Raw genomic sequence first — 20,269 nt, forward strand, 5'->3', positions numbered from 1 at the left:
TTGAAATATATTTGGTTCTGGCTGACTTCATCCAACATATTTTCTATCCCTCTTTTGTTTTGCGAGGTCTTAAAATTTGAGAGTATACATAGTATTTGCTGAAAAAAAATGAGTTGGAATAGAATGTGTTTACATGACATAGCCTAGGAGCAAGAAGTCTCTGATAGTTTAGAAAGGACTGAGATTAATATTCACAGGTAATTAAACTACGTATAAATCCACCATTAGGACTAACATTTCTAAGTTGCCCAGTTGAGTGTCATGAAACACTGTTAAATCTATTTTTGCTAAGTTAAAAACACACTATTATTGTACCATCAGGTTGATCAGACACTCTATCGCTTAAGGAAGTGAGGGCCTTTTTCTCAGCTTGGTGCCGTCATCTCACTTTTACATTCTATATTCACTCAACAATATTTATGGACCAATTACTTTTTTTCTGGGCAGCGTTCTAAGTTTTGGAGATACAGCAGTGAACAAAGCAGGTGATCTACTTTCACAGGACTTACACTGTATAGGATGAAACTGGCAAAAAGCATAAAAATGAATAAATGTATAGTGGTTCAGATGCATAGAAGTGCTATGAAGAATGATAGTGCATTGAAAGGGCATGAGAGAGAGCTGAAGTGATGCCTGTGTGCTGCACATAGATTGGCCAGGGCAGGCTCCCTGAGAAGGCGATTTTTGAACAGAGGCTTGAATGAGGTGAGTGGTGAGTCTCTTGCAGGCAGGCAGAGTGGTGAGAGCCAAGGCACGAAGGCAGGGTAATGCATCAACAAGAGACTTGGTGTACTGCACAACAAATTAAGAGAGATGGTTCTAAGACATAGATAGATGGCACTCTAGATTACATAGGACCACAGAGTCATGGTAAGGAATTGGGTTTGTGCACTGAGGGACGTGGGCAGCCATTGCAAAGCCATTTGAGAGATGAAGTGATCTAACTTGACTTATGTTTTTAAAGGGTTGCTTCACTGTCCTGTGGAGAAGAGACTACAGAGGAAGAGGAAGGGTAGAAGCAGGAGACCATTCAGGAGATCTATTGCAACTATCTAGGCAAAAGATCACCAGGGCTCAGAGTAACTGAATCATTCTAATATTTTTACATGAGAAGGCATAGATTTCACAGATTAGTTGATTTCATGGACGTTTTCTATCCGTGTATATTGCGAGAACACAAGAACTCTAGAACCGCAATGTGTGGTACCACTCTCATCTCTACCAATTATTAGCTGCGTGATCATGAGCAACTTAACTTCTCATCTTCAGTTTTTTCATGTTTGAAATGGGGTTATTGTGAGGATTAAACAATTTATCTGTATAAAGTGTTTACAGTAGTGGCTGACACAGAGAAAGTGCAATGTAAATGTTGGCTTATTATTATGTTTATTTCAGGCAAAACTCACAACAAAATTTCTAGAGAAATCATTATGGCCAAACTGAATGTCTACTAGTCTGTTACATTCTCATAAAATAATGTTTTCAGACAAACACAAGTGAATAAAAGTCCTTTCAATTAGATACAAGTCAATGGTTCTCATTTAGGGGCGATTTTGCCCATTAAGGGACATTTACCAATGTCTGGAGACAATTTTAATTGTCATTTATTGGGATGGGGGAGAGATGTTACTGATATAGAGGGGGTGGAGGGTTGGGATGCTGGTAAGCATCTTAAAATGCACAGAACTGTCCTCTACAACAAGGAATTATCTGATCTAAAATGCCAATAGTGCCATGGTCGAGTAAACCTGATGTAAATTCTAGACAGAGATTAGCACAAGTATTCAACCTTTTAAGTTTGCTTAAAAGGATTTCAACTGGAAAGTTTTCACTATGTGCCACACTTCTACTTTTCTCCATGTGACAGTCACAAATATACCTCTCTCTTCCTTTTCTTTCTTCCTTAAATCTTTCCATCTCTGAAAAGTTTATCCCCAAATCAGTATAGTTTTTAAGACAACAAAATTTCCTGGTTTTAGTGTTTAAACCTGGCACTATTACTAAAGAAAGCTCTTGGAGCTTGAGTTCTGCTATTTTCAGCCTTTTCCATGTCAGATCAGTCTATCCCAATCTTCATGATAATATTTGAACTTTCTCATGGGATTTGTTTTTTATGTGTTTATACAGTCCTTTTTAGAGTGCATTTTAACTGAGTGTACCAGATAATTCATTTTATTTTGTATGACTTTTCCCTTTATAGGAAACTTCTTTGGATTATCCAGTTGAATTTTCAGAAGAATGGACGTAAACGTGGAACAGTATTAGACAAGTACCTCAAACAACTGTAAAGCAAAATGCATATGAGGTCACCCAGTTGGCGCTGTGGAAGCACTCACAACGTTTTCTCACTAAAAGACATGAAAAAAGTTGGAAACTTTTTCCTGGGGCTGCTTTAATCACCTCTCTCTTTTTCTTACTGATAGTGTGTATGCTTTTACAACTACCATACTTCTCAAATTGTTTGCAGACATTAGTGACTCCTCTGTATTATCCATGTGTTTTCACTGGGTCTAGGTTACTGGAAATCTGAGAATACGAAGGCCTAGGAAACTCCTTACTTCCTATTTAGGTAAAGACTTTCAATTTATTCTTCTTATACTGCTTAAAAGAGGAGCATTCTAACATAAAACTATGAGTCACACCAGCTGCGTGGACTTTATTTTGTGGTGTTTTTAAAAAATTTTTTTTACTAGTGCCTTCATTAAGAGCTGCAAGGACAAATGGCTCTCAGCGGTAGGGCGGGGCTGGCTCTTACCTCTTGGTGAGAGCCAACTATGCACATTCCATCCTCTCTTGACATTCAACCATGTCTTATTGATAGCATAAAACTGGCTGTGGCAGAAGAATTTACACTACTGACGTTGGCAAGTGTTACAGGCCAGGCTTTTCTGTTCCAGAGAGCTGGTTCTTAGCTTTAGTTTCCTCCTAGGCATCCAACTTGTTCTCCTTGTTTTGTTAGAAACTTGCATAAGAGCTCTACAAGCTTCCCCAATGGTTTCAGTGCAAGAGTGTCCGGGAACATTATCGTCAAGCTGGGAATTAGAGTTTATTTCAAACTGTGTCCTCCTACTTTACATGAGAAATGTATTTCTTCCAGCTTGTGAGATCCACTGAGATACCTTCGTCGGTCCAGGTGAGTTGAGCAATCCCTTTTCAGTTCCTCCCATGATGGAGTGACTGCTAATTTTTCTCAATGCTTTTTATTCATGTCTTCCTTGCTGAGTGACTGTTATTAGGTAGGTGTTTCTGGCAGGTAGATATCCACAGATATACCTTAGAATAAATATTGTATTCACCCCCTTTGCTTGTTTTGGAACCTTTCAAAAATAATGATGGGTGGATTGTTATTGCTTTCAGCATTCACTGAAATCACTGGGTTGCACATCTGAAGTTGGAGTCACTAATTTTTCCATAATTATATGTTGGTATTTAAATCTATAGACTCCAAAAACAAAGATTTGTAATTTTATGTAGTATCTGCCATTGAATTCATCTCTGAAAGGATCTTTCACTTGGGGTTCTGCTCAACGTTGTTCTCATCTGTTCTATCAGCTAGACTATAATTTTTGGTAGATGCTTTCATCCAAGGGCATATGTCTTTTGCCAGCATGTTTGGAGAGGGGTATTTCATAAACACAGCACCTCATATTCCAAATACATGTCTTACAGGTGCAGCATTTGTGTGAAACCATTTAGGACTCCTGTATTACAAAGTATATAAGGCTATTTAGGACTCACATAGCAATTAGCCTGCTTGCTAGTTACAGATTCTCAAACTCTAGTCCTATCCCCAAATCTCATATTTTAATGCTGCTTTCATTAGGAAAATACTTAGGAGTTTTTAGATCTTAGTGAAATGCATTTGCTTTTACATAAATCACAAAAATGTAAAAATAAAAAAACCATGAAATTAGAACAAATGACACAACAGTTCCCCAAGTTCTTAAGCATAAGCCTGCCTTCCTATCACTTGAATTTTCCACACGAATATCCCTTTTCTAGAAATTCTCACCTGACAGGATTTGGGGCTTCTCATTTAGAAGCATCTTACTCCAAACTGGAGGCTTCAGGAGTTTGGTTCTTTTATTCTGCGTTCTATACGTCCAATGCCTCAGTCTTATCAACTCCCTGTAGGTGCCACTGCCCACAGTTCCTTAGCTGGTGTTAACAGCTGTGTCTTCTTCCTGCAGGCAGCCCCACTTCTCTCTGAGCAATGGCTGAGAACAGGCTGCTCAGCAGTTCCAGGATGGTGACCCACAATGGGGCTGTTGTCCTTGTGATGTTTGTGCCTATACACCATGCTAACCTGCTTTTCTTTATTGACATTATATTGTAAGTATTTCTTTATGTTATTTAAACTCTTCATAAATGTTGGCCTTTATAACACTTTAAAACATTTTCTAAATACGGAAGTCATAAATGTTCAATGCAAACAACTTGGCAGAAGTAGAAAAACGTAAAGGAAAAGTAACACACAAAACTACCTAAGACTTTGGGGTATATACTTCCAGTATTTTCCTGTGCCAAATTTTTCATATCTTTTATTTTTAGCTTATTCTATAATGAATATTTTCCATGTGATTGTGTATTTTTCTCACTATGTTTATTTTTAATGGCTGAAATCAGCTCAGTGTCTATTATATATTGTTAGCATAACTTTATCAATATCTAGTGTTGGAATTTAGATTTTTTTTAAATAAAAAAATGTGATTAGTATCCTTGTATACATAGTTGTTTAGAAAGTTGCTTTAAAATAATATTACTGAGCCCAGTGAAAACTAATAACATTTTAAGGCACTTAAGATATTTTTCCCAGTTGTGTTCTATGCAGGCTGTTAAGATACATACTCTATCAGCAATACACAAAGGTGCCTACTCTCACACACCTTGGCTGCTCGATAGGATGCTCAAAGAATTATAGTTCTTCATGAATTATATCCCAAGAGGAAGAAACTTAAACTTGACCATTTATTTTTTCAATAAAATGCTTACATATAACCCTCTGCATTTAGGTTGGATGCCTAAGGACTCAATATTAATATCTTAACATAGAGAGCACGGCTAATATTTTCAAGAAATAGCCTCCTTGCTAAGTATGCAGAGATCCTTGTTTTTTGAGCTTTTGTTCTCCCATAGTCCATACTTTTTATGGTCTTTTGAAGAATATTATTACAAAATTTTGACTAAAGTTGCTTTATATAGGTGATAGGTGATGTCTTAATAAATGACAACAAATTGTGATAGGTCCTGCTGATGTCATATTTATTATATTTGACTTGGGGTTTTATATTTTAGAGTATTTTAATTACTCCAACAGAATAAAAAATGGATTGTTAGTAGAATATGAAATATGTGATTTTAGCACAATAATAACAGAGTGATGTAATAAAAAAGGGGCTAAACAAAGAATTAATTAGAATTGCTACATATGAAAGTATTTAAGGGAACATATTTTTATGCAGTGTCATTTAAAAAGTATGTATTCAACACTCATATGGATTGAATAGGTACCATACATGGTCAGTATCTGCCATTTATTATTCAGAAAAAACTCATTTTCTCCATACTCCTATGGTCTATTTTTCATTTAAAAGCAAGACTTTCCACTTTCTAATGTTTCTGATTATGTCAGATAAAAACCACGTGTGACAATCCACAAGACTTTGCTTTTATCACTGAAACCTACATGCTGAAAACAATTCATCACCATTTTTACAGAGTTTACAATTCAGTTCGTATGTATGAAAAGAGCTTACTACCTTCCTCACTCAGCTTTTCCTTTGAGAACACTGTTAACCCAATTCCTAATAAGGAAACTGCTTTGCACATTTGCAGGAAAAAAGGCACGAGTTTCCTTGGCAACTGGAGCCATGTGCAATCTCTCAGAACAGCTCCTCCTACACTCAGGTTTCCTAGGTAGCAGCCTGCAGATAGTTTATAAAGACAATGGGATAATGGGGTAGATATTACCCTGTTCAACCCTGCATGTGAAAAGCTTCAATGGAAAAGATTCATTTGTATAATAACTGGCAATTTGAGAGAAAATATTAATTGTATAATGAGGTGGCTTCCTGTAATTCAGGAGTAACAGTTTAATTCAAAGTCCAAAATATATTTAGGTATTCATCAAGAATTTTCTACAGGTGAAAATAACTGTCTCCCATCTATTTCACACCCATCACATCACCACCAAATTAACTCATATATGTTTGCTGCTGAAGCCAAAGTTAAGTTGCAGGTGAGCGCTTTCGTGGTAAATAGCGGTTACTTCACACTCTCCTAGAGCTCTGTCACTGAAGCAGGGAAGCTAATCCTTTATCTCCCAGGAAGGGAAAGAAACTCAATTTATCCTGAAATTGACTGCAAAGTGTCACAAAAGTTTAAAACCTCTAAACAAAACTTGTCTATAGAACTGGAAAATATTAGGGAATGAATCATATATGGCCTAAAAGAAATGGATACTCACAGTTAAATAAAAAAATTAAAAGGATAATCATTGAGATAATTGCCTATGCACAGTCTATACACAGGATTATTCTCTGGGTGTAGGAGTGGCCGGAAAAAGTTAAGTGGAATCATTTATAATAACAGATTCCTCTGTTTTTCTAACATAAAAACATTCAGAAGACATCAAAGAGCAGATGTACATTATTATTAAATGTGGACAGAGCCAATGCAAAATTTTCTGGCTAATTAGGAATCTTTACAAGTCAAATACTGTTTTTAAAATTATTTTTGAAACCTTTTAAAATTCTTAATTTCGAATATTAGGAACTCCTATTCTCTGACATGCAACTCCTATTCTCCCTCAACGTAGTTAAGTATAATTACCCATTGAGCTACACACAAAGAAAAATATAATTTATATGTAATTAATCAGCTCTGGAGCATTTTGAATTTTAAATTATGTGCAACTAGAGGAGTACACATTACATTGTTTAAACCTGTTTTGCTGAATACTTAGAAGGACATCTCTGCAACTAGAACCTAAAGGGAAGAATATCACAATACACTCATTTTTATATTCTTCTTGCAAGACACACTGTGGGACATTCTATATATGTTTATTTTTTGAATCAAAAATTGGGGCAAGTTTTTGAATAAAAATTTGGGACAAACATTTTTATATTGCTTTTTCAAATATAAATACATTTAATCTCTCTCTCACACCCACACACATTCTTTTCATCCAATCACTTTTATTGGATTAATTGAAATACTATGTTTTCCTTTAATGCATCATGGGCTGTTTTTCAGGTCAACAGGTGTAATATAATGTAGCTATTTTTAATAGATACATTTTATTCTAGTGTATAAAATTAACACAAATTACTTAAAAATTTCTCCTGTGATGGATATTAGTTTCCTTCAATTGTATATACATCACACACACACGCTTATCCTTTTTCTTTCCCTATTTGTATGATTCCAAACAGTATCTGTTGAAAGGTTTGAGAATCAATCTTGGAAAGTGATTTTGAGGTTGCAATAATGGATTATCAATAATTTATGACAATAACAGCACAGACTCCTTATACTGGAATTGCTGGTTTAGTGCACTGTGGGGTATGACCACTCCATCTGTGGGTTTATCTGTCTCGCGATGCAGATTTGCTAAGTTTGTGCTCAGCAGCATCCTTGTTAATTCTTGCTTTTATTCAAGTGCACCTTCCTATTCTGCCCCAAAATTCTTTTTTTTTTTTTTTTGAGGAAGATTAGCCCTGAGCTAACATCTGCTGCCAATCCTCCTGTTTTTGCTGAGGAAGACTGGCCTTGAGCTAACATCCGTGCCCATATTCCTCTACTTTGTATGTGGGACGCCTACCACAGCATGGCTTGACAAGCAGTGCCATGTAGCAGAACATGCGCATTTAACTGCTGAGCCACCAGGCCGGCCCCTTCTCCAGAATTCTAAGTCCAACTTTCCCTCTTCTGTTTTCAAAAGCAAAAATGCAACAAGAACAATAATAGACATTGACTTAGTTATTTAATTACCGCGTTAGTTTTGGTTTTAGTCTGTCCTAGGTACCGAGTGTTTGCCCTGCATTAGAGGGTCAAGTATCCAATATTAATATCTGGTAAATGATTATTTCATTATACTTTAGTCTTATTTCCAATATAATTTTATCAGGCAATTCTGTTTACATTTTTTGTGCCTGCCTATAGTTTAAAGCCCATCTTCTAGTTGGTTGTAAGATAAGTTTTATTTTGATTTTTTAATCAGGAAGATCTTTCCCATTACCCCTAATAGTGCACGATGAACATATATGAAAACATATGAAAATGAATAAAACAAGAAGAGGAAAACTACTAGCATCTGGTTCGGTTGTATAGAAGCAATGCTTTTTCCGATGGGTCACTAAACTATGCATCATTTGTAACTGATGATTAGTTGCCATGCGGCACAGGAATTCCAGAGAAAGAATGTCAAATTCTTTGTGTATGCGTTCTACCATAATTGAATTTTATCTTATGGTGAATAACACTAAAATCAAAGTAATACTTGATAGGCAAATTTAATTTAATATATTTCTAATTTTAGTTACTTAGTTTATATATTATTATACTATATTTAAGAAAAAGATGTTTGAACTGAACAAAAGATATTAATTTAGTTTGCTAAATGAATTAACTTTTCTGGAATGTTGCAGACAGAATCTCTTGCTTGGATGGATTACCTGGATTTTGCCTGCAAGCCCTTTTTCATCTCTAAGATACTCTAATTCTCATGCTGCAGTCTTGTCATACAGATCACTAGTAAAGTTTTGTATGGTGCTGAACTTCATCCTTTTCAAATCATGTCAGCTCCATTAGCCACAGATAGGACCTTTATACCCCAATTCAACAGAACGGTTAAACTTTACCTAAAACTGGCAGAGTAATATTCTTTAATTAGTTAAAGCTATGATGTAATTAAGATACATCTGGCTAACTATTTTGGAATATATACATATTCTTATATGAAAGTGGCAACTTACAATTTCCCAAGAAATATAAATCCATTTGTAAATGGTATGAATATGTGATTGAAGAGCCAGCAATGTCACAAAAGCCAGTTTCCATTCGAAGGATTATTGAAGTGCATAAAATAGGTCTTCCATTAATCTTTTATGAGACTATAAAAAAAGAGTCTGAAAATATGCATGACTATGAGGAATTTTCAATTTTGACGCTTAAAAATATATTCTTTAAGTTTATAAAAATCTACGTGTAAACATAGACTTCATATTCACAAAAATGTGTTTCTTTCCTCTCTGAAGACAACACACTCAGATATGCCCTCCATGCTCTATAGGATTGTCTACAAAGGGAGAAATAACCAATTATCTTTTACTTTGCCCAACATTAAACTGCTTATTTTGCAACATATTATTCAACATATTGTCATATGTAATGAACTCTAATCCCTACAGTGAAAGCTTTCTTATTTGATTTGCTTAATAGAAAATCGTAAGAAAATGCAAAATATGTCTGTGACAAATGATATGGAGTATCCTCTTTCTCATACAGGATGCGAAGTGAACTGTCTAATGAAAGAAGCTGATATTGTCCCAGTACTAAGAAAACAATAGTTGTGTATAGCAGTTTAAATTTCTCTATTTTTGCTTTATCAAATTTCAATGTACTGGATAAACACAAATAGATAGAAGTAATATAAATATGACTGACAGAGTAAAATGATGTAATAACCATTAACCTCCACCCAGTACAAGGACTAAAATATAGTCAATAACGTGTATTACCTATTGCTGATTTTTCTCTCTCTCTACTTCCCTCTATATTTTATCATACGTATGTTTTTCAAAACAATAAGTTGCTTAGTTTTTCTTGTAAATTGGTTAATGGAAGATGATATACTACAGGCAGTTTTGTAATGCAAAACTTGTTGCTTTCACTCAAACTTATGCTTCCAAGATCCATTCATGTTGCTCTGTGCAAGTGTCATTCATTAATTTCTCTGCAGTGTAGTGTTTTATTGTGTTAATATAGCACAACTTATGAATGTGGATGGTTTCTAGAGTTTTTTCCTAGTAAAAACTGTATTGATGAGAACATGTGTTTGTACATGGTGCAGCAGGCAAAGGTTTCAGGATAGCTCTATGAATGGGATTGCTGGGAAATGTGTCTGCATATATTTTGCTTTATGAGATGCTGCCAGATTATTTTCCAAAATGGCTGTAGGGGTTTACATTTTCATTATGTATATGAAATGTATAAAATAATGGTTATATTATTTGACTTCTTAATTTTGAAAAGTTAGAGTGTATAAAACTGTTTATCATTTTCGTTTTAATTTATATATCCTAGGTTAATACTGATTTTCAGCAGCTATAAATTGGCCTTATGTGTCTCTTTTTGTGTCATGCTTTTGGCCTATTTTTCTATTGCGCTGTTTTACATTTTGTTTTATTTATTGATTTTTAGGAGTTCTTTGTACTCTGCCTGCTAAAACTTTATTAGACATACATGCATATAAACGCACACTCGTACATTCTCCCAGTTTGTGTTATAATGTCTATCAATGAACAGGATTTGTGGAATTTTACTTTGGTCACTTTTTATTAATATTTAGACTGTCTTTGAGTAGCCAGCTTAGTACAAAGAGGCCATAGTTTTTTTTCTCACATCAGGCTAATCACTTTGGGGTTCCTAACCACAGGCAAATAAGGAAGTTGGTGAGTTTGCATGTAACAGCCAAACGTACATACTTACAAATCTTCCTGTCAGGAGCCTGACACAGGGAAATGAGGAAGCCATCCTGCAAACAAGCAATATTTGCTTTGCAACGAATGGCTGCGGGCCAACCCAGAGCTGCCTCTGCCATCACAATCTCTAAGGCTAAGGGACTGATTTACGTTGTCCAGCTGGCGAAGTATCTGTTCCTCGCTATAAAATGGGTCATTTCTCAGCGGGCTGTCTGGACATGGCCTTGGTCTGCACCATCACGTAAAAACCACACTTATTGATAAAATCACTGCCGGGAATTTCACAGTGTTCCTAATAATACTGTTTGGTGCAGAGTGAATATAATTCCTAAGACTCTGCCTTCACTCCCTCAGCATCACAATTTTACTGAACTTTCATTGTTACAGAAATCAGTTTTGATTCTATCCATTAAAATATCCTTCCATTCAATGCTTAATTAATAATATAATTTGGCCTGGCATCTGGGATCATATTTTACTTATCACAGGCACATGTTCAGATTTTGAAGGTCACAGATATTCCTTCTCTGAATTACATGTTTTTAAGCCCGTCAATGTCAAATGTCAGATTCAATATAAAAGAATTTATAGCATGTTATTATAGCCTGAAATTTTGGTTTGTCAAAACGAGAGAGAGAAAGGATTTGGGAGAGAAATGTAATGTCCTTATTGTTTCAGTACATCCTTCCTCAAGCATTCTTTCTGTGCTCCATACGTCTCCACTAAGTTGCCAAAGAGCTGGGAGAAGGGCACCAGTCAACACAGTCAATGTTCCCTTTTTAAGGACAAGGACTTGCCTGGGTAGTGGCTCCCGCTCCAGCTGGCACTCCCTCCCCTGTGCCATTACAAGTTCAGAGATGAGAAGAGGAAAGGCCATGCATTGTCGCAAACTGAACTGTTCCAACTTCAACCTTCTTTTTCCTTTATCCCTCTCTCTTGAGCCTTGGACATTGCTTTAGTAGAAGACTTTGGCTCCTTCCCCTTGCCTCACCCTGATTAAGCCTTTATAGAGAGGCACCTCGAGTATCTTGGGGCCGAAGATCAAATATTAGAAGGTTAGCAGTGCTGAGGTGCATTTAATGTGTGAGTTAATAAAAGAATGGAAGTCTCCAAGTAGATTCCAAATCTACACAGGGCATATGATTGTAAATTGAAGACCCTCAGCTCCCCCAGTTAGCTAGGCACAAAACCTCAGATGGATCCTCTGCCTGGTTCCCAACATCTGTTTTCGTATTTGCTGATTGTATTTCACCATTACTTTTCATTTTTACCTCCACCAGCCTAGTCTAAGTCGTAGTGACTTCTTGTTTAGGTTCTACTGTTTATATCTTGTTTGATCCTCTCTCTTCCAGGCACTGTTTTCTCTAATCCAGCCTACAGTCTACTGCCAGGTTAGACATCCTCAGCTCTAATCATGTCATTTACTCACACTTAAAAATCTTCCAATACTACTTGATATTTTCTGATAATGCCCTAAAGTTCAATTCTGGTGGCAATGAGATTGAAAGGATGGCGATTTCTCTGTAGAATGACAACTTTGAAAGTGCTCCAAAAATGTACACTAGAGAATTGAGTATCTGAAGTAGTAGTCTTGCTCTTACTTTTGTGCTATTAAAATAATTCATTTTTGCGTTCTTGTAAATTAAATAATATACACTAGTGAAGTCACTGTGCATAAAATTATTTTTAAAAAAATGACGACTAAAAGAAGGCATTGGGCAATGTATCATCCACATCGAAAAGAACTGTTTGAAATCATCGTTATTCACAGTCCCTATGTATGTGGCATCTGCAGGAGCCCAGTAGGCAGGGTGAGCCTGCTTTAAAAGCAAGTCATTCTGCCCTAACAGATGCTTACAAGGTTCTAGTCATTACAATCAGCTATACTTTACTGCAGACTTACAAACGCATGCCTTTTCACGAGACAAAGGAACAAAGTCCTATGGGGAAATGAATGAGGAGATTAAAAACCATTATATAAAAACATAGAAAACAAACAAACCTCATTATCAAATATGAAGGTGGGCCCAGTTTTAGGATATGTACATGCCAAAGAACACTCTGGTCTTTTCACTATGAATAAATTGCCTGTATATATTACCACAATATTCTGAATATAAATCCTTTTTTTGAAGTAGAAATGACCTTTCTCTTGCTAAGATATTTTGACAAAAGAGGTCAAATCCATTTTTTGTTGGTTTTTCCATCTTATTGTTTAAATGTTTTTTATTGAACTAGAATATACATGCCAGAATTGCACAATTCAAAAGTGTACAACTTGATTTTTACAAACATGTGAATCCAGTGATCAGTACCAATGTAAGAAAGAAACCGTGACCAATATCCGAAAAGCCTACTTCTCAATCACTATTTCCTAACATCAGGTAACCACTATTCTGATGTCTTACTCTATAGATGTGTCTTACTTCTTCATGACATTTTCATTAACAGAATCATGTAACATATACTTATTTGTACCTGTGTTCTTTCATTCAAAACTGTATTTTTGAGATTTACCATTTTTTATAAGCAGTAACATTTTCAAATTTAGTTTTGTCTTTCCAACATTGGCTACTATTATTAATACTGCTATGAATATCCTTGTACATTCTATTGACAAACACATATCCATACTTATGTTTGGATATACATAGGAGAGAAGTGGCTGAGTCTCTGGGTATACATACTGTAGTTGTATTAGATACTGTTAAACACTTTTCAACAGTGGTTGCCAATTCATTCTTCACTAGTGTCTGAGAATGCTGGTTGCTCTACATCTTTGCCAACATTTGCTATTATCTATCTTTTTCATTTTAGTCACTCTGGTAGATGCATAGTAGTAGTAATTGTGGTTTTTATTTGAATTTCCCCAATATAAATCAATTCCTTAAGCATATTTCCGTTTTATTACCTTGATGGCATCGTAAAGTGTGGGTTTAAGACTTTTGTCCATTTTTCTGCAGAGCCAATGATCTTTTTGTTACTGATTTTGATGTGGTTAGATATGAGTGAGATCTTTGCCAGATACATGAACAATAGATATCTTCCCCAGTCTTGCCTTTGCAGTCTCTTTATGATATCTTTTGGTAGACTCAGGTTCTTAATTTTAATAGAGTCCAATGATTAATTTTATTTAGTGGTCTTAGTGTCCTGTTTAAGAAATCTTTCCTACTTCACTAATAAAAAGATATTTTCTATGTTTGTTTCCTAAAGTTTTATGTGGTTACATTTCATGTTAAGATCTAAAATCAGTCTAAAATTGATTTTGCAAATGGTCTATGGTGGGGGCAAGATTAATTTGCATTTATTTATAATTGTCATTTCCCTCACTGTACCATGGTATGACATTTGTCACAAACCAAATTACCCTAGATGTGTGGGTCTGCACTCTTTATTACATTAGTCTACTGGTCTCTATGTATACCCACGTGGCATTGTCTTAATTACACCATGTTGTTTTCCATTGTACTTAACAGTAAAAATTCTCTAGCTTTGCTCTTCTTCAAGATTTTCTTGACTATACTTGGTCTTTTGCAGTTCCACATTAATTTTAGCCAGCTAGACAGTTTACATAAACACACACACGCACGCACATGCACACGCACACATACATAGATATATACAGTATTGTTGGGATTTTGAGTTAGTTTGAATTTGTAGAATAATGTGGAAAAAATAATATCTTTAAAATATTGAGCCTTGGGGCCGGCCCGGTGGTGCAGCAGTTAAGTTCACACGTTCCGCTTCTCGGCGGCCCAGGGTTTGCCCATTCGGATCCCCGGTGTGGACACGGCACCACTTGGTAAAAGCCATGCTGTGATAGGTGTCCCATGTATAAAGTAGAGGAAGATGGGCATGGATGTTAGCTCAGGGCCAGTCTTCCTCAGAAAAAAAACAAAGAGGAGGATTGGCAGTAGTTAGCTCAGAGCTAATGTTCCTCAAAAAAGTAAAGTAAAATAAAATAAAATAAAATATTGAGCCTGGAAGTCAATTAACATGATTTACCTTTCCATTCATTTAGTTGTTTTTAAATTTCCTTAATAATGTTTTTGGAGTTTTCACTTTAGAGTTCTTGTAAAACTGGTTTTAGAATTATTTTTAAGTACCAGTGTTCTCTTGATAATGATAGAAATGATCTCATTCAAGCTTTACTAAGTGTACTTATAAATCAGTGGTATTGGAACCTTTTTCTTGGCACAGCTCGTAAATTTGTGATTGCATGCTAGCCATTGGAGGTTGGGGTGATTTGTTTCTTCCAAAGAATGTCTACCCTTTCAGGCAGATAGAAGGGGCTGATCACTTCAATATAATCAGGGCAAAGCTGTCTAAATGCTGCGTTGCAATGTTGGCAATGTTCCATCCACCGGCCTCTGGATTGCCTCTGCTTCTGGGGCAAAGTCTTCCAGGGACTCTCTCTGAAAACCTGGGACGTTTGCAGTTCTCCCTATGGCTGATCCTGAACTAAAATTTACTCCTCATTGTACAGAACTTGGAAAATATAATCTGCATTTTTAGCCTCTTGCTCTATGCAGTTGCAAAATGTAGTAAATAACTTTAGAGGAAAAGCAGCAAATTGTGCAGGTCATATCTTGGACACTCCCCTCCCTCCTTAACACCAAGACTCTAGTTTCACAAATCTCTAACTTTCACTTTTCTAACCCTTGGAAACTACCTATAACATAGTCAATTTTACTGCCTTTTAATGGTAGCCACTCTGACCAGGCACTCTGCCTGGATCTCCAGTATCTTGCCTCATATGCAGAATGTGCAAATGTCCTGAGGTTACCAGAGACTGCAGAATGATGTCTCACCTTTTATTCTTTTCTGGAAATTTTACCCACAAGTCTAGCTTGTCCCAGTACTTCTCAAATGCCTTTAAACAAGTATTCTCTCTCTCTCACATCTATTATAGTTTATTGGACATTTTTTCCTGCCTGCTTTTGATGGGATATTTGGTTTGTACAAGCTACTCCATTATATCTGAAAGCAGAAGTCCCTCACTTACATTGCATCATTTTTTATGGCATTTCTTTTCCTATTTAAAGAAGGAATCCCTGAAAATTTGATTTTATTTTTCTTTCATTACTTCTGAAAAGATATCACTTTAATTATTGACTTCAATTATTTTAATTAACCAATGTATTAGAGAAAATAAGTATATCAAGTTAAAATATTTTTGTTCATTACACAATGGTGTACTGTGTATGTGTATTTTTATTTTTGTTTTTTTCTTGTAATGTGAAACTTAGTCCTTCAGCCAAATGAGATAACTTATGTTGGTTTTTTTTCACTTTTCTTCTAACCATCAGTGCTAACTCAATTATATTTCAAGCCAATATGTGTTCTAACCAAATACATAACCTACAATTGCCCCTAACTTCAGTCATCTTAGGATGTCAGACAGTTGTTTTTGATTTTTCTATTTCAAGCCAGAAAGATAAAACCCAAAGTAAAATTTGCAGTAAGCTCATTCCATAGCTACACATTTATGTAGACAGTAAGAACGGTCTAGGTACACAAGTGGATAATTAATCAGTTTCTCAAAAAACAATACAAACAAACAGAAAACCACATATTTCTGATTGTAGGTGTGGAAAGAGAACAATTGTTTCGCTGTTTTATTTTAAGAAGACATGGAGACTTCCTAATCTTTTCTAAAAGGTCTACATGTTTATTAACTGCTAAAGGAACCAATTCTTGTATGCCGACAACATTTACAAAATCACTTATCATTTATCTGATAAAATGTGTGTAATTCTTCCCAAAATGAATCAAATAGCCAATAGATTATAAAGACAAATGAAAAGACCACATAAATTCATTCCTCAAAACATCACATATGACATAAAATTTCTCTTTAGTAACACAGTTTCTGATTAACCAGGTACACTGGGAAGGACCTCTTCTGTTATTTGAAGAGAAACAAGATCAAATTTGCCCAATATCTCTTCACCTCGGGAGGTAGAACTTTTAATTTACATGTTCACTTTTGTTCTTTGCCTTAAAAAACACTAACATTGTTATAAAAAAAATTATGAAAGAATATTCCAGTTAGCAATTCTGTATTCTTTTTCTAAACCACACTTAGAATCAATTTCATACTCAATATCATGGCTAACATCTCTGAACTCATCTTCTGCCCTCTAATCCCACTTATTACCTTGAACAAGCTGCACTTGCAATTTCTGTTACCCTCACAAGAAATGCCTTTCCTCAAGATTTTACCTGTCCTACTTCATCACTTCATCCAAATCTCTGTTTTAATGGCTCTCTTCAGAAATACCTTCCTTATTATGTTACGTGAAATAAGCTAGATAGAGAAGGACAATCTCTGTATGACTCTACTCATATGAGGAATTTAAAAATGCAGACAAAGGGAACAGATTAGTGGCTACCAGGGGAAAGGTGGGGTGGGGGGTGGGCACAAAGGGTGCAGGGGTGCACCTACAACATGACTGACAAACAATAATGTACAACTGAAATTTCACAAGATTGTAACCTATCATTAGCTCAATAAAAATTTTTAAAAAAACAAAGAAATGCCTTCCCTGCCCCAAATATCAAAATGACACTTAAAATCTGCTTAGACTGTGAAAAGGCAGATCTTTGGGGGAAAAATCTTGAAAACTTTCCTTTTAGTTTTAAAATAATTAAACATACTTATTTGATTTTCTTCAGGGATTTTTAAGTTCAGGCATATAATGAAGCTTCTCTAAAATCTAATCTAACAGGATCTCTTATTATTGGGTATGTCCACATAGTCGATCTATGAACATTGTGGTCTTGTCAGTGATATTTACCACCATACCTCCAATTTCCTTAATGGTATATGTCAGTAGCTCTGAAAATAATCAAACCTGCAGTTTAATAGCCTAGTGTCACAGCTGGAAATGAGCAAAAGATCATGCAGCAAGAAATGTCTATGAGGAAACACCAATTCTCAGCACAAATTGCCGTAAAACGTATCACTGTCAGCAGGCAAAGTAGCTAGAGTGTGACATTTTGCTAAGGTTTTGCCACTGAAATCAGTTGTGCTAATCAAGTGCTCTAGTTGTCAATACTTAGTTTATAAAATGAAGAAATTCAACTATGTTTTCTTTATAATCAATAAGACTGCAATAAGTGTTAATCTATTATTAATTCGCTCTTCAGAGTAATCCCCCATCAAAAGCAATTTCACAGAAAAACAATGAAAAAGTTAACGTTAGTGAAAACTGTCATTCAGGTTTATCCCTATGACAAGAGAAAAATATCTATAAATTATACGTAGTATAAGGTGTGTCTTTTTTCTTAGAAAATATTGATAAGAGAATTGGAGAAGCAACAGTTTAAATTTTAAAAGTGGGATGCATGCTCATGATGCGTCTGTTTATGAATGACATCACATACGTTCCAAAACTGAAGAAGCTTCAAATAGAAGTGGATTATTTTCCTTTAACTTGAATACATTTCTACTCAAATTGAAGCTGGGATATATTTTAGAAGATATCTAAAATTGGTTCTTTTTGTTTTTCCCAGCTGTAGTTTCTAATCTTCATCTTTAAGTTAATTTTCAGTCAGTTACACTTACAGGGAGAATTCTCCTCTTTCCTCCTGCCCATCCTCCTTTGGTAAATGTGTGCCTCCCACAGAGCTTTGCTTGAGCCCCACTTGGTGGGAATGTTTGAAATGAAATCATTTCTCTCTCAGTCTGTCTTACCCGAAGTATATTTCTGCCTTACTTTTCACATTCCTTTCGATTTCATGGATAAATCCAAGGTCTCCTTGTAAAACAAATGACTAAGTGTTTTCTACTAAATGTCAGAGATGTGCTTTTGAATGGTACCAGGATAGAAAGTCTTACCTCGTTGAATGTTAGATGAGATGAATAATGTCATTTTCATATAAAAGCTGATTTTAAAGAGAAGACTCCACTATTTATATCAACAGTTGCTTTTCTTTAGAAATCCTTAGAACAGAAAGCATGTCAAACAGTTACAATTCATTGCCAAATTATGGTATATTATCAAAAATCTCAAATGATGCCAATTTTACTTAATTGACTTCTGCTTTTAGAAGTACTCTGGACTGGATATCCTACTTAAAAATATCCTGATTCTGGGTAAATTATAGCAAATGTGATTTTAAATGTCTTGCTAAGTTCACAGAATATTAAAGACAATCCCCAAGAAACGATCAAACAAAAAAAGAAATAGCTAGTTGAATCAGTGTTAGGAAAAACTAAAACTTTTCTTTTTTGCAGAAGGAGGAGGGGTTGTCTCTTGCAAATAACTTGATAAATTAGACAGTGAAGACCACTGTCTCAGAGAAAGACTGGGAGTGAAGGAATTCAAATATGACTGTGAGCAAAGGGACCCAAAGAATAACTGCCTGTGTCTTAGCTCCGAATTTAAAATGGTCTCCCGTGGGTTTTGTAGTGAAGACCTCTCTCACTTAGGTCTAGAGTTTACATCTGTAGTGTACATACAGTTGGAAGATCTCTAGTGAAGACAATGTATACCTTGACACACACAGAGGTCGGTTCAAAGTTTCTAAATGCAACCCTCTTCAATAAACACCTTCAAGCTAATGTTCAGGTAAAATTAACTCAAAATAAAGAATTAAAAAAACAGACAAAGAAGTCAGTCAATATGAGTGAATATAAGAAAAAGATTCAAGGATTTAAAAGGACTTATCAGAAATAAAACATAAATGGTTAATTATGTACAAAATTATTAAAAATTAAAGATGAACTTGAAACAAAGAATCATGGATTAAAAGACTATCAAAAATATCCAGAAAGATTTTTAAAATGGACCAAGGAGCTTCTAGGAATAAAAAAAATAATAATTGAAATAAAGAGCAATTGGGAGTAATATAGCAGATTTTGTGATAGATTAAAAATTATTGAACCACAAGATATACCTATGAAATTACATCTCATGCAGTATACAGATATAAGAAGAGATGGAAAATATGAAGGAGAGTTTAAGATATATGTAGAATAAAATGAGAAAATTTAATATTATTTTAAACAGTGTTCCAGAAAGGGAAGTGATAGTTTGAGGATATAATATCTGAGAATATTCCAGAAAAAAAAAGAAAGACTCAAAAGCTTGAGTTCAAATAGCCCAGTGAATTTTAATAATAATAAATAAAATAATGGTCCAGTCCCAGTGACCTAGTGGTTAAGTTCAGCACACTCCACTTCAGCGACCCTGGGTTCAGTTCCTGGGCACAGACCTATACCACTTGTCTGTCAGTGGTCATGCTGTGGCAATGGCTTACATACAAAAAGAGGAAGATTGGCAGTGGATGTTAGCTCAGGGCAATTCTTCCTCAGCAAAATAATAAAAATAAAGTAAAACCACATCTAGTCCTATTGCAGTGAGAGTGCCGAGAACTAGAGAAAGTATTAAATTCAGCAAGAAAGAAAGGAAAGATCACATACAAAGGAATCACAAAGAAAACTAACATATCTTGGAATAATGCATTCAAAACACTAGGAAATAGAACTGCTAACCTAGAACTTTATACTAGACAAAACTGTATTTCGATAATCAGTGAGATAAATAAAACAAGAG

At 35.2% G+C, this 20,269-nt stretch overlaps 1 long non-coding RNA gene across 2 annotated transcripts in view; it reads left to right on the plus strand.

Annotated features, from left to right (window-relative positions):
• The first annotated feature begins 2,580 nt into the window (after window positions 1-2,580).
• The window catches only part of LOC138918350 (uncharacterized), a 167,388-nt gene continuing 149,699 nt past the window's right edge, over window positions 2,581-20,269 (plus strand). For both annotated transcript variants that reach the window (XR_011427686.1, XR_011427687.1), the window contains exons 1-2: window positions 2,581-3,133; window positions 4,191-4,332. This is a non-coding gene — a long non-coding RNA (uncharacterized lncRNA). The remainder of the gene's footprint in view (window positions 3,134-4,190; window positions 4,333-20,269) is intronic.

Source organism: Equus caballus, chromosome 17 (assembly GCF_041296265.1).
Source record: "Equus caballus isolate H_3958 breed thoroughbred chromosome 17, TB-T2T, whole genome shotgun sequence".
Taxonomy (NCBI): Eukaryota; Metazoa; Chordata; class Mammalia; order Perissodactyla; family Equidae; genus Equus; species Equus caballus.